The 10,987-nt window shown below is 36.7% G+C and overlaps 1 pseudogene across 1 annotated transcript in view; it reads left to right on the forward strand.

Annotated features, from left to right (window-relative positions):
* LOC309662117 (DNA-directed RNA polymerase III subunit RPC4 pseudogene) overlaps positions 1 to 10,614 on the forward strand; it is a 47,416-nt pseudogene extending 36,802 nt beyond the window's left edge. Inside the window, exon 1 of the transcript in view lies at positions 1 to 10,614. This exon is cut by the window's left edge and continues 36,802 nt beyond it. The product of the transcript in view is annotated as a DNA-directed RNA polymerase III subunit RPC4 pseudogene (transcript).
* Positions 10,615 to 10,987: the final 373 nt, after the last annotated feature.

The raw sequence follows: 10,987 nt of genomic DNA on the forward strand, positions 1-10,987 counted from the left end.
TGTACTAGAAGATTCATCTAATCAGAAAATATTTATTGTGCATATAATGAATCATAACACTCTATCAGAGATTCCTCAGGTCATGGGGACCAAAATAATATGAATTTTTCTGACTCTGTAACTTATTATTCACCTCACTATTCTCTAAATGAGCAGCACAACCATAATTTTATTCAAGACTGATCTAAAATGCTCTTTTTCCACGCCTTCCTTGCACACCCCAGACCCAAGTTATGCCCCACTCCTCTGAACTCTCAGAGAAGTTTTTCCATGCCACCATCATGACACATCTCATTTGCAAGGCGTGTATGGGTCTCTAAAAAATGATTTGGTCTGGTTTCCAAAATATATCATGAAAGATTGCTGAGAAAATATGGCCTCAGCACTTTACTAGCACAAGTTTATGAAAGGGAAAATTAAGGGCAAGATAAATCATTTTGTTCACTTCAAGTAAGAAGCTAATGGTGTGCTAAATACACTAATTCAAAATGTGTGGATACAAGGAAGTAATAATGGTCTCATCACCAAGGTAAAGATATCTTCTTGGAAAACAAAATGGAAGTAAACAAAACACCACTAGGTGTCACTGGGGAAGGAGAAGAAACAAGAGAAGAAGGTTAAGGAGGAGTTAAGTTGAAGCCTTACCAAAAATGCATTATTTATGAAAAGATGAATAGCAGCTTTTGCAGAAAAATAGCATGACATCAACAGTTCCCAAGAAGTGCAGAAGTAGAGGGGGAAAGAGTGTGGCTTCAATAATTCTGGAAGCAGCTGCTGAGATGTATCAAACCAGAAGAACTCCAGCTGCTTGTTCTGTGAGCATTGCCAAAGGTTTCACACGCTAAATATGTATCAGAACTCCCGGAGAACACCAACACTTAAAATAGGTATGGATGAGGAGTAGAAGTCAGAGTTAACAGACATAAAATGATATTCCAGTCCTTTGAGAAAATTTGATATTTAGTTCTAAATTTTGTTATGATTGTGTAACTTGGGGTAAATCACTTAAAACTTCCTGCTTCCTTCAGTGTCATCTTTTACACAATAAGAAGAGGAATACAGGACTTCTGATTTACAGGTTGTCTGTGGAGATAATATAAGAACAGGTATTCTATAAATTACTCTTCTAGAATTAATATCATTATCAATTATAGTCATTAATTTATTTTTCTTACATATTTAAAAGAAAGGAATTAACTTTTAAATTGTTATTTTATTAAAGAAGAATTTCTTTTTGGAAAACAATTTATGCTTTGAATCATAAAAAAATCATGATCTAAAACAGTTGAAACTATTTGGAATTCTCCCACTGTTAGTTCATCTATTGCTTTTCGGAGGCCCTAGTTTCTTTAGCTATTATTCAAAGAATTGTGAGTTGGGATGGACTGAATTTGCCAGTTGGACAAAAGAGGATTTTTATGCAATATTTCAGTAAATTGCTGGAATAAGGAGGCCTATGGCCCAGACTACGAATTCTGTTTTCAAAGATTTTAGATAGTGATATTTTCCTTAGGAAAGTTCTTTTCTAGGACTTATCCAAAGTGCTAAAGTCATCTTGTCCCTGATCCCAACCTGGACATAAGTCAAGTATAACCGTTCTAAAGTTGGTTTTGTGGTTTTTATCATAAATGGCCCCTGCTTGATTTCCCTGTGCTTCCCAGGCCCCAGCCATGGGTGCTCTGCTATGCAAATCTTGCTCATTGTATAACTCTCAACACAGTAAGACCCATGCTCACAGGCTCTAATTCATGCTACACGCTTGCTGAGCAGGATTACCTGATGATCTCATCCCCTCATTTTACAGAGGAGGAAATAGAGAGTTCTCATGATTTACTCAGCAGCAGAAGTATTGTAGAAGCATACATTTATGTATAAATTATCATTTATCTCCAAGAGAGGCTACTTCCAAAGGCTCCTTCAAAACTACTCCCAGAGTTATGTTTCTAAAAAATCAAGCAGGGAATTCCCTGGCGGTCCAGTGGTTAGGACTCGGTGCTTTCACTGCCGGACCAGGTTCAATCCCTGGTTGGGGAAACTAAGATCCCACAAGCCGTGGGGCAAGGCCAAAAAAAAGAAAAAAGCAAGAAAAAAAGCGCAATCTTGTCACTCTCCATTATAAACAATGAACCTTCAAAAGAGCCTCAAAGAACCCCAATGCATCCATCAAGCCATATCTTCGTCACTCATTGATTCTTTTAATATATATTGATTGAGAAACAAGAGACATTGAGATAGATGCTGGGAGTACAGTAAATGATACAGAAATGTTCCCTGCCATCAGGGCACTTAAAGTTTAGTACATGAGAAAGGTCGTACAGATGATTACAACTACATTATTTACACAAAAGACTAACTGAGCTTCTGGCTTTCTCCCACCCACACTCTCTTAGCATCAGTTACACCACTCTTCCCACACAATTCCCAGCTTTTCCTAATCAAGCCCCGTTATTTCACGTGGCCTTGGATTTACACATGTTGTGTTTTTCCTGTCTAGAATATTCCAGTTTCTTTCTTTCTCTGGCAAACTACAACTCATTCATTTTACTCAGTTAGGACCTCTCTGAAAGCCTTCTCTACCAGAGCTGACTGTTTTCTGAGGCACCAGGGCACTGTTCATATATCTTCTGTATTCTGTTATTGAACCATCTTTTAATTAGTGCATTTTGCTCACTGGTTAAGAGCAAAGTTCTAACATGCATGGGTTTGAGTCTTGTCTTTGCTAATTTCTCACTGTGCTCTTGGACAAATAATTTAACTTCTCTGATAATCAGTTTCTTTACTTTAAATGTGCTTGTAATAGCATTTAGCTCTACATGTTGTTGCAAAAAGGGAATGAGTTAGTACCTGTAAAACATTACAACAGAGCTTAGCAAATATTAAGTGGTTTGTTAATACAGGTTTTTGATATTATTATCAAGCCAAATATCCCGAATCACAGTAATTCTCAGTAAATGTATATTGAAAATATGAAAGTGTGAATTTACAACTAGTGTAAGTCTTTGTAGTGGACTTTAAATAGATTCAAAAAAAAAACAAAACTAGAAACTAAAACTAAGCCTAAGACTGCCTACCCAAATGTAAAACAGCACCCAATAAGGGACGTCCCTGGTGGCGCAGTGGTTAAGAGTCTGCCTGCCAATTCAAGGGACACAGGTTCAAGCCCTGGTCTGGGAAGATCCCACATGCCACGGAGCAACTAAGCCCGTATGCCACAACTACTGAGCCTGCGTTCTAGAGACCGCGAGCCACAACTACTGAAGCCCCTACACCTAGAGGCCATGCTCCGCAACAAGAGAAGCCACCACAGTGAGAAGCCTGCACACCACAACTAAGAGTAGCCCCCGCTTGCTGCAACTAGAGAAAGCCTGTGCTCAGCAACGAAGACCCAACGCAGCCATAAATAAATAAATAAATAGATAGATAAATTTATAAAGTACCCAATGAGAATCAACAGTTTTTAATAAACAGACTTTACAATTCTAACCATATTCAATGATGAAAAATGCTACAGATATTTAATTTTTTTATTGCATTCATTTGTCTTAAGTTGACTTGGATAGTTTTAATAAGGTGACCTCTTACTGTTGGTTTCAAATTGGTTTTCCTTCATTATTTGGTTACGAGTCTAATGAAGCAGCACAACAGTGTTTCCCTTTTTGCTATTCCTCAAGGGACAACTCACTTAATCATCTGAACACTTGGAACTCCATTGTGATACAAATAAATGATTATGTAGTATAGCTTTAAAAAAAATCACTGAAAATTTCACTGAAAAGAAAACATGCAAAATGAATTTAAGAAAAGCATGTATATTTTACTGTAAAATTATATCCTGTGACTTACTCAAATATTACTACATGTGTACCAAAAATAAATACATAAATAATAAAAGGAAAGAAAATAAATTACGTTGCCTTTCCAAAAATGCATATTTCTACTCTGGTGGTCAAACAACAACAAACTGTGACCGCAGCTTTACAACCACATGAGTGCCACAGGTGTCTAATCCTGGAGAGCGATTGGTACCCTAGAAAAGAAATGATTGCAATGCCACCAGTCATATACAATGCTCCTGGCCCCGTGAGGAACTACAGTTTATACATAATGAGACTGATAACTTTTCCCATCTCTAGCTGGAAATTACCATGTCATCCTTGTGTATTCTCCAACAAGGTCTGTTTTCAGGTTCAAAGTCACATATTTACGGATTACATTCTTCAGATTCTACATTACTATGGTATGTATCTCAAAGAGATAGAATACTGCCAGCCCTTAAATATTGATCTTTGCATCACTATATTTATTTATTTATTTAAAAATTTTTTATTTTATATTGGAGTATAGGTGATTTAAAATGTTGTGGTAGTTTCAGGTGTACAGCAAAGTGATTCAGTTATGCATATACATATATCTATTCTTTTTCAGATTCTTTTCTCACATAGGTTATTACAGAGTATTGAGTAGAGTTCCCCATGCTTTACAGTAAGTCCTTATTGATCATCTATTTTATATATAGTGTGTATATGTTAATGCCTCATTATGTTTAAAAAAACAGTTTAAAAAACCCAAATTTGAACGAAGTAAACAATTTTAGTGAAAGCCATATAAATAATGTTTGAATGAATCCAACAATTTATAAAGATGAAAAAACAAAATTTAAGTAAGTGGATGGAGTAACAGATTGTGATAGTTTCATCAGCATCCGGAAAGAAGAGATTGATTTCTTAAGGACTAGAATAAAACATTAATTAACAATGAGGTTTAAAAAAATCCCAAACCTTAAAGATTATATTTCTAGGAAATGATGAATAATCATACAGGAAATGCCAGCCAGTGTTAAGAATCCATTGATATTGTTTCAAGAAAATGACAAGCAGCTTAACATACATGATGGCTACCTGTCACCATTAAAAAAAAAAAAGAATTAACAATCACCAGCAGCAGGGTCTATACACACACAAAAATTCAAGATGAAGTGGAGCTAACAACGACATCTCATTCTCTGACACCTAAGGCTGATGGCTCACTGCCTGTTAGACTGACATCAGACACTGAGGACCTAACTTCTGCCTCCCATGTGAAGTCACAGGAAAAATCATACCAATTATTGCAATGTGTACAACATCCATCTTCATCTGTTCAATGTTCATTTGGTGGATGTAATTCTAGTCAACATTATCATCATGCATTATCCCTGCATCAGCACTGGCCTAGTCAGCTTAGCAATATTACCATGTCCTTATTCTCGCAAGAGTATCCTGGGTGAAATCTGTCTTAGCTCGGGCTGTCATAACAAAATACTGAAGACCCGGGGTGGCTTAAACAACAGAAATTTATTTTCTCACAGTTCTCAAGGCTGGAAGTCCAAGATCAGGGCGTCAGCGTGGTCAGGTTCTGGTGAGACCTCTCTCTGGCTTGCAGAGGGCCATCTTTTTTTGATGTGTCCTCACATATTAGAGAGAGAAAGAGAGCCCTCTCTCTGGTGTCTCTTCTTATAAGGACACTAATCCCATCATGAGGGTCCCATTCTCATGACCTCCTGTAAACCTAATTATCTCCCAGAGATCCCACCTCCAAATACAATCACAATGGGGATTAGGGCTTCGATATATAAATTTGAGGATTTCATGAACATTCAGTCCATAATATAATCCTAAATGCTCAGGTTTGCAGTTTTCCTTTTTCACTCTTTAGTGTTTCTTTCTATAAAACATCACCATTACATTTTTGTATATGAAAATGATTGAACAGAAACTGTATGAATTAACACTAAAGATCAAATTATTAGAGAATTAAGAAATCAAGGACCTTAACCAGTTTACTTTACTAACAATATCAAAGATACAATTAATTGTGAGCACTGACAAAGCAGAGGGAGGCATAAGGACCACAAATATAGCTCCCCAGGTTTTTTTCTTGCCACATTAGGGCATTCTCTGGCCCATATCAACATAAAAGGTCTCTAAGCTCCATATTTCATCACATCAGTTGTGCAGAAAGGAGTTGCTTTGGTCATGAAATATTTCCATTTTATATTCTGATAGGTACATTGCTTAAGTGACATTTTCCACATTAAGCCATAGGTGAATTTAATAAGTAAAACTTGAAACCCTTGATCAACACGTGTAGTTAAGTTGAAAAATATAACATAATCATGCATTTTAAGTGTTTTGTGCATCCTAATGTAGCAGAACAGTTTTACTTCCTAATGTTGATGTTTCTAGCAAATTTATTTTTCCCCATAAATCCATAGATTTGTTTGTTTACAATAATTCAGGGGTTAGAAATTTATTTTTTTTCTGTCAAGGGCCAGACAGTCAATATTTTTTAGACTTTGTGGGCCACATATAGTCTCTGTTAATCTTTGTATTCTACTTTTACAACACTTAAGAAATGTCAAAACATTCTTAACTCATGGGGTCATGGTTTGCTGACCCCTGCATAAGCAATAGTAGACAGATCAGATAGATTCTGCTAAAAGCATGCCTTAGATGAGGACTCTCTTGCTAGAAAATATTATTTATTTGCTAGGTATATTGTTTTATATATATATATTTATTTTCTGTATATTATGTTTTGAAACCTTTCTTTTCCTTAGCAAATAAATTTAATTGTAGTAAAATATTTATATGTACAGATATTCATTACAGTGTTACTTCAAAAAAACAAAAACAAAAACCCCACAAAAAACAAATGGAAAAACAACTGCAAACAACCTAAGTGCCCCAATAAGGGGAATGTTTAAATAAGTCATCATTTACTTGTAGGATGAAATATTATACAGCCATTAAAATCAATGTTTACAATGCTTCATAACATGGGAAATGACTATAGTATAGTGTTAGATAAAAATTAACATAAAACCATGTATATATAGTATGATCTCAATTTTATACATTCATGTGGGCAGAGAACACAGAATGAAAATAAATACACCCAATATATGTCAGTGGTGGACTTGTGTTTTTTCCTGTTTTATATTTCTGTTTTTCCAAATTTTCCATCAGGAGTAGATACTATTTTTATAATCCTATTTTAAATTTTTGATTGAGAACTCTAAGTGAAAATTAAATTATGATTCCTGAGTTGCCCTCAGTTTTCCTTGGGTCACTCTGACTGCTGATTCCTCTGTTCATTTCAGTTATAGACTCTGTGAGGTCACCCCAACATTTGTTCCTAGAACAAGTGGTCAAACATGAGTGATTGGATAAAAGGCCTCAGGGTGTTGAATAAGAGCTGAGCTGGTGGAAAACTTCCCAAATCAGGTGGGCTAACTGAATCTCTTGATTACTTTGCCTTTTTTCCCATGACAGACTAACATCCCACAAATGGCTTACTTTTGAGAAGAATCTTTCATGCACTGCAGAGCAGAGATATTGTTCAGTCAGTTCTGGGTCAAAGAGGAAAAGCTGAAGAGATTTAAACAGGAAATGACTTGACTACAAAGAAATTAGAAGTATAAGTGAATAAAACGAGCCAGGCACAAATGATGAATTCTAGGTGTCCTAGAAACAATAGGGCCCATTGCCAGCTCAAATGGGTGGAATCCCAGGCTGATGAAATGCTCCAGAGATCCAAGGAGATCACTCCTGGATCCATCACACCTGTGTCACATGTTTTGACATCTTAAAAAAACTTTCTGGCTGAGTAGACTGTCCCTTCTGGGCTAGCCAATTCTTAGAGATGGCAAGGGACTTGGCCTGCAAACCTTTGATATGCAAATTAATCAATCTAGATCTATCCCTCCTCTGGGCTCATATACCCCAGCAGGCAGTAGCCTTCTGTCTTAATTATCCCAAGGCCAGGTCCCAGGCAACTAGAGACCACCCGTATAGCCCAAAGCCAGCCAACTTTATTCAAACTACCCAGTCCTAATTTGTTTACCCTGTCTTGCTTTGCCTTTCTTGTAGAAACCCCAGTAAAGACATGGGTTTTTCCTCACTTCTGCTTCTGCTTCCTGAACAAAACCTGGTGTTTCTCCTGTGGATCTGTGTGGTGAGTCATGTCTCTTGTTTCTATGAGAAATTGAAGTAACATTAAACTTTTCTTTCAATGGCATTGACTTCACAGTGTAATCACTCAGTCATCTTTATAAATTAAGACCTGAGCGCAAAACGCCAGAAGGTCTGACGTCATTATATTTACAAGGAGACGCTCAATGGGGTTATCTGCCTTCTTTATTCCCAGGAATGTCACTCCGTAAAGGGAAGGAATGCTTTGAGGATCTGCAGCCAAACATTTCCTTTCCAGGGTATTATTCTCCACTTCATATATTTTCACATGTATAGTACTAATAATGACTTAAAAAACCAAATTATGAATACTATACTTGTATTGCTTTATTAGTGATTTTAGTTTCTTTTCTTCTTTTAAGTCTAATGTTGTATTTGCTTCATGCTTATTATTATTCTGCAAATGCTCTCTGTTGAGAGCTTATGGGTCAAGCGGAGGTTCTAACTTCACAAATGTACTAAATGTTATTCACAGTGGTGTGCATCTAGCCCCTTGGTGGTTTCTATACCAAAGCAAATCTGAGTGACTTACAAATTGCATGGTTCACCAACGTAGAGTATAGTATATAATCTAAGAACACGGGCTCTGGAAAGAGATATACCTTGTTTTTTATCCCATCTTTGCTATTAACATATTTGGGATTTTGGTATAACACTTCATTGCTTAAAGCCTTGTTTCCTTCATATATTAAATAGAAATACAACTCTCTGTAGAGTTACGATTAAATAAAATGATTCATAAAATGCACTTAACCAGTGCCTGAATCATAGGAAACAATCAATTAAGATTGTGTGATTCCAGCCCTAGTAGTTGTCTACTGTTACCTCCCAGGAGCTTGGGAGTCTTTCATCTAAAAGTAGGAATCTTACAATGGGACTAGGGCCTTTTCACTATTCTTATTCGATATCTTTCATTGGCAGTGTTTCTAGCAAAACTCATAGGTTAGAGAGCAAAACTCTTCTGCTACACTGGGAGGTACAAAACACTTATAAATGCATGATAGTGTTCCATTTTTCAACTTGACTCTACTGCACACTGATCAGGGGTTTCAACTTTTACCTACTCAATTCACCTTTGCCTCCAACCGCAGTTGAAGTTAACATCATCCTTTTACTGCATTGGCCACTGATGAAACAAAGTCCTTTCTGGAATTCTTTCTGGGTGTTTCTGCTGCAGTTCAATATCGAAACTACACTCCTTAAAACTACACTCTTAAAAAGGGTTATTTCACTTTGCCTGGGTCTCTTGCCTAGAAACTCCCTTGAGCCACCTTCTTACTGGCCCAAAGCACAGTCCAGTTTAAAGGAGGTTTCTCTCCTTTCATATCTATCTTCTTTAGTTTCCTTTTTTTGTACAAAAAAGTTTCTTCTAAGTAGCTGGTTGCAGGTTTCAAGATATTGTGGCAGACTTAAAGAGAGAAGCTACACTTTCACTTTTTTTATTGTGACCTTTGAATACCCTTTCATTTACACATTCATATTCCAGAAGTTAGCCAGATTGTTTTGACACCTACAAACTTAGTCAATTTTAACACCATGTTTACATGTTATAAGTTCATATTTTTTAAACATCTTTATTGGAGTATAATTGCTTTACAATGTTGTGTTAGTTTCTGGTGTATAACAAAGTGAATCAGCTATATGTATACATATATCCCCATGTCCCCTCCCTCTTGCGCTGTCCTCCCACCCTCCCTATCCCACCCCTCTAGGTGGTAACAGAGCACTGAGCTGATCTCAGCAGCTATGCAGCTGCTTCCCACTAGCTATCTATTTTACATTTGGTAGTGTATATATGTCAATGCTACTCTCCTCCCTTCATCCCAGCTTACCCTTCCCCCTCCCCGTGTCCTCAAGTCCATTCTCTACGTCTGTGTTTTTATTCCTGTCCTGCCCCTAGATTCATCAGAACCATTTTTTTTTTTTTAGATTCCATATATATATGTTAGCATATGGTATCCGTTTTTCTTTTTCTGACTTACTTCACTCTGTATGACAAAATCTAGGTCCATCCACCTCACTACAAATAACTCAATTTCATTTCTTTTTATGGCTGAGTAATATTCCATTGCATATATGTGCTACATCTTCTTTATGCATTCATCTGTCGTGGACACTTAGGTTGCATCCATGTCCTGGCTATTGTAAATAGTGCTGCAATGAACGTTGTGGTACTTGCCTCTTTTTGCATTATGCATTTTCTCAGGGTATATGCCCAGTAGTGGGATTGCTGGGTCATGTGGTAGTTCTATTTTTAGTTTTTTAAGGAACTTCCATACTTTTCTCCATAGTGGCTGTATCAATTTACATTCCCACCAACAGTGTAGGAGGGGTCCCTTTTCTCCACACCCTCTCCAGCATTTATTGTTTGTAGGTATTTTGATGATGGCCATTCTGACCAGTGTGAGGTGATACCTCATTGTAGTTTTGATTTGCATTTCTCTAATGATTAGTGATGCTGAGCATTCTTTCATGTGTTTGTGGGCAATCTGTATATCTTCTTTGGAGAAATGTCTGTTTATGTCTTCCACCCATTTTTGGATTGGGTTGTTTGATTCTGATATTGAGCTGCATGAGCTGCTTGTATATTTTGGAGATTAATCCTTTGTCATTTGCTTCGTTTGCAAATATTTTCTCCCATTCTGAGGGTTACCTTTTCATCTTGTTTATGGCTTCCTTTGCTGTGCAGAAGCTTTTAAGTTTCATTGGGTCCCATTTGTTTATTTTTGTTTTTATATCCATTTCTCAAAGAGGTGGGTCAAAAAGGATCTTGCTATGATTTATGTCATAGAGTGTTCTGCCTATATTTTCCTCTAAGAGTTTTATAGTGCCTGGCCTTACATTTAGGTTTTTAATCCACTTTGAGTTTATTTTTGTGCATGGTGTTAGGAAGTATTCTAATTTCATTCTTTTACAGGTAGCTGTCCAGTTTTCCCAGAACCACTTACTGAAAAGGCTGTCTTTTCTCCATTGTA

The sequence above is a fragment of the Balaenoptera physalus genome, assembly GCF_965194825.1.
Source record: "Balaenoptera physalus genome assembly, chromosome: 5".
NCBI lineage: Eukaryota > Metazoa > Chordata > Mammalia > Artiodactyla > Balaenopteridae > Balaenoptera > Balaenoptera physalus.